General features: G+C 31.5%; 1 pseudogene; it reads left to right on the top strand.

Moving 5' to 3' along the window:
• Positions 1–285: 285 nt before the first annotated feature.
• On the top strand, positions 286–2,990 carry LOC146936213 (uncharacterized; annotated as a pseudogene).
• Positions 2,991–5,041: the final 2,051 nt, after the last annotated feature.

Genomic DNA, 5,041 nt, shown 5'->3' with positions numbered 1-5,041 from the left:
TTTAGAAATAATTTTTAATTTAGAATCCTTAAAAAATGTACTGAGGTATTCGTTAGCAAGACCTTAAAATTAACTTACTTTCTTAATTTGTGTACAATTGCTAAAGTTACATTATTTTGCAACGGATAGAGTGCGACCTAGTCTTACAATTAATATGAATGTACTTTAGTCTTTACAATTAATTATGTTCATCAACTGAAATTGATATTGAAATATGACTTTTATAGTTAAACGGATGGAGATATAGGAGAAATGGTGCTCTTGAAGATCTGGTCTTGAAAATTAATGGTCGTTTTGAAATTTCTCTATGGACTTAGCAAAGAGATTGAAATGTATGTAACTGGTACGTAAGCACGTCTTGAACTATCTATGGTTGAACTTGAATGAAGGCTTGGTCTTCATCTCTCTAATACTCACAGTTCAGTTTGGTCCACATTGTTACAGTAGCTAAAGCCTAAAACTCAAACTAAACTTTTCGTTTATTAATAAATAATCTAATTTTTATTTCCAGAAATAATTGGAGCACAAAAACATCATTATCAACAATTAATTAATCTACTTTAATTGTTGATTTTGTTGAAAAATATTCGTTACAGCCGTCTTTTATTATATGATTCTCTTGAAAAAAAAATCTTGTCTATTTTTCAATAATAAAGACTATTTGAAAAATGTCAACTGCATTGTTTTTTCTTTGAAAGTTTAATAAATACCCTAGCTGGTTTTATATGTAAGAACATAAGATCTGGTTTTACATTTGCAAAGAGTTTGAAAATATATGCAACTTGTGTTATGTGGTAACTGGGTACGTAAGCACGTCTTAAATTATATGTTTTTTTTTTTTTTTTTGTGGTGTAACTATATGGTTGAATGAAGGCTTGGTCATCATCTATCTTAAACTCACTCTCTCAAAAAAAATCTATCTTAAACTCACCTTTTTTGGTCCACATTATCTAGAGTAGAAAAAAATCAAACTAAAGTTCATTAATTAATCTACTTTTTATTTCCATTAACTAGTTTATTAGTAATTAATCTAATTTTTATTTCCATAAGTAATTGGAGAATAAAAACATCATTATCAACAACTAAATAATCTACCTTTCAAAGAAAATACAATTAATTAATCTACTTTAAATATTGACTTTGTCTAAAAAATATTAGCAATACAACCGTCTTTAAATTTTTTTTTTTTAACACTCCAACTCCTAAGGAAAAGCGATCCCTAATAATTTGGAGTTTGGTTCGGAGATAAAGTTTGATCAATAGTTATTCTGAATCAGATTCGGGTTCGTCCTAATGATTCATCTTAATGAAAACTCATTTATCATTTGAGACCAATCACTTAATTAAATTCTCTTGCAAAATATCTTGTCTAGGTTTTAAAAAATGTCAACTACATTTTATTTCAACGTTTAATAAATACACTAACTACTGGTAGTTTTATACGGAAGAAGACAACACAAAAATCTTCAAGATCAATGAGTTTCATTCAATGTGTATATAAAAATCAGTTGAGCAATAAATAATCCTTATTTATTTATTTAGGTACAAAATCCTTATTTATTTGGGAAATGCTAACCGGGTGCCCCCGGAACACTAGTTAAGGATATGAAAAAGGAAATTATATAGTAGTTAATGTATTGAAATTGTGTAATTAATTTATAATAAAGTCAAAAACAGTTTCCTTTTACGGTAATAATTCCCTTTTATGGTATGCTTAACCAGTGCCCCGGGAGCACCGGTTAGCAGGACCCTAATTGTTTTAGTCCCTGAAAAAAGTAAAAGTAACTTTGAATTTTTGAAAGAAAAAAAAAAAACACCGTTACAAGTTAGTCTCCGTTCTCTTTACAATTCATTTGGATGGTAAGAACAAAATAAAGTGAAAATAAAAGATTATTAAGTAGTTTGATATAAAAAAAAAGTTAATGAAAATTATGATTGAAAAGAAATGTGTATCAATAAGTGACATTAATATCCTTGAACAAAAACTGTATAGGAGGTAAAATCGCTGAGGAGGGGAGGTTTAACTCTGTTTGGTGGAATAATTTGATAAGTGTTAAAAATGGGGTTGGTGTGGGAGGTGGGCGGTGGTTTGATGATAATGTGGGGCGCGAGGTAGGTGATGGTGCCCAAACTTTTTTTGGTGGGATCCTTGGATTGACAGGTTAGTTTTGAAGGATAGTTTCAGTCGTCTTTTTGATCTTGCTACTAATAAAATGACAACGGTGGCTGAAATGTATTCTATTGGGTGGGGAGTTGAGGGTGTAGCTTGGCAGTGGCGGCGTCGTTTGTTAGCTTGGGAGGAAGAGGAGGTGCTGGAGTGTTGTGATATTTTATCTAATATTGTTTTGCAGCCTACTCATCCTGAGAGGTGGATTTGGCACTTACATGCCTCCAGCAGTTATAACGTTACAAGTGCTTATAACCATATGTTGACATCAACCATTAACAACTTGGCGGTTACTCACATTACTGAAATTTGGAACAAGGAAGTGCCCCTGAAAATCAGTCTCTTCGCTTGGCGCTTGTTACGTGATAGATTACCAACAACGGACAATCTAATCAAAAGACACATTTTACATCTGAATGCTCAGTTATGCGTGGGTGGATACGGTACGATAGAAGATGCAAAACACTTATTCCTCTCTTGTGATTTTTTTGGCAAGCTTTGGTATGGTATTTCTCACTGGCTTGGTTACAACATAGTGTTTCCTGAAAACGTGTCAGACCATTTATATCAATTTGACACCTTTAGCGGTTTCTCAAACAACAAACACGCAGCTTTTAACCTTATTTGGCTATCATGTGTGTGAGTGATTTGGCTTGAAAGGAATGCTCGGATCTTTCACCAAAAAGAAGCTTCTTTTAATCAATTGCTAGACAAAGTTAAGCTTCAATCTTACTGGTGGCTGAAGGCAAATCGTCCTAGTTTTGTTTTCCCCTACCATTCATGGTGGTTGAATCCTTTACCTTGCTTGGGAATTTTTTTTTAACAGGGCAGCATTCCTTTTTTTGAGCTTGTGTTGGCTCCAAATCTTTGTTATTTCTTGTATTTGACTCTTTCAGCTGGGGTTTTGACACTACTTGTGCTGAAATCTCCAGGCTTTCAGTAATATAATTCATTTTAGCTTCTTCAAAAAAAAAAACTTCATACAATAAAAAAAACTAAAATAATTATTTTTTTATAAAAAAAGTATTTTTATAACAGTTAATGAAAGTTACATTATATAAAAAAATTTAAAAAAATATTGAGATAGTGAGTGGAAAGGAAACTTGTCTTGAGTTTATTTACTTTTTTTTAAGAAACATGTTTATTTTCTTTGCTATTTTAATTTGTTGATTATGTTTTGTTATATTTACAAAAAATATTTGGGTGACATTGAGTTTTAGTGACATTGTTGACTTTGTTATATTTTGATGCGAGAGAATGATAGATGAATGATTAATATATATATATATATATATATATATATATATATTATTTTTTATGAGAGAGAATGATTGATTAGGAAATAGATAATGACAAAGTAACCGGTTAGTGTCACCAAAATTCAATGGCATCCAATTGTAACCCTATATTTACCATGATTATCTCTATAGTGTTGGTCGATATGGCAAGGTAATATGCGCTAGAGGGGGTGAATAACGTTTAAAATATTTATCGAGTTTTGTAGGGAAAGTGATTTGAAGAAAAACGATTTACAACTTAATGGATTTATGCAAGGTTCAATGGCTATGACAAACATATTAAGACTATGCACAAATGATAAGATTCACTTGGAATTGAGAGATTCTAAGTAATCTTAACATAATCTATTTAATTAAATTCACACAAGTTACAAAACAAGTACAATCTCAAACCAAACCTAAGAGTAATTAATCAATTATACTAATGAACACAATTGTGTAAATGTTTGATAAATTCAAAATAGATTGAAATTAAGTGTGATCTAAAGTAAAGTAAGATATGGCCAATTCAATGAACAAATTCAAGTTTAATGGTTTAAACCTAGTGAATCGATTCACTAAATGTATGAATCGATTAAAATAGCTAAAAGACAAGCTAGATGAACTATGAAGATTGATATGTATCAGACCATATTTGAATCGATTAAGGAAGCCCAGAATGAAGATTGAAATGATTCAAACTAATTTGAATTGATTCAACACAAGTCAGAAAGTTTCCATGAAACGATTTAGGCAATTTTAAATCGATTCGGAGGTGATAAGATTCAAAAACTCATGAAACGATTCACCCCAAGTCAGAGACTTCTGGTGATACGATTCAAAACCATTTGAATCGATTCAAATGCCTGGAATGAAGGTTTTAATTGAAAAAATGATATGCAAGACCCTAAGGACACATACGACACAATGAGGCATCAAATGCTAGGTGCTTTAACATAGCCAAAAATGCAAAGAAAATTACTAAAAACATAGCCAAAAATGATCTCTAAAAGACCTCTTATTTGTCTTCAAATGCAAAGAAAATAACTAAAAACATAGCCAAAAATATCATATGATGTTCCGTCATCAGCCCTCCGCCGCTAATTGAAACAAATAAGGGGCTAACATGTCTCCTTGATTTAGGTCTCTTTGAAAATCAATTACTTAAGTTGGACTCCTATTAACAAGAATAAACATGCTACCCGAAACACACAATCCTTCATCAACGCAATCCATTTATGAAAATACCCTACTCTCAACATCATATACTTCAAAAAAAAAAAAAACCCAATCCACTAAATCATAAGCTTTCTCAAAATCCACCTTAAAAAATTAGACATGGCCGATTTTTTTCTTGGCTAAATCCACCACCTCATTCGCCTCCATCACCCTCATCAACAAGATTTATACCTTCAAAAAAAGCGACTGTGTTGAGGAAATAATATAATTCATAACACCAAAAGGCCTTACTGCCAACATCTTTGCTAACAATATATAAAGACATCCCAAAAGCGAGATGCGACGAAACTCTAAATTAAAATGGAGATTTTACTTTTAGAATCAAAGCCACAAAATACGACAAAAGACTCTTTGGCAC

The sequence above is a fragment of the Medicago sativa genome, chromosome 3 (genome assembly GCF_051527215.1).
Source record: "Medicago sativa cultivar Bolivia chromosome 3, Bolivia_mono, whole genome shotgun sequence".
Classification (NCBI taxonomy): Eukaryota; Viridiplantae; Streptophyta; class Magnoliopsida; order Fabales; family Fabaceae; genus Medicago; species Medicago sativa.
This window is presented reverse-complemented; position numbering and strand designations above follow the sequence as displayed.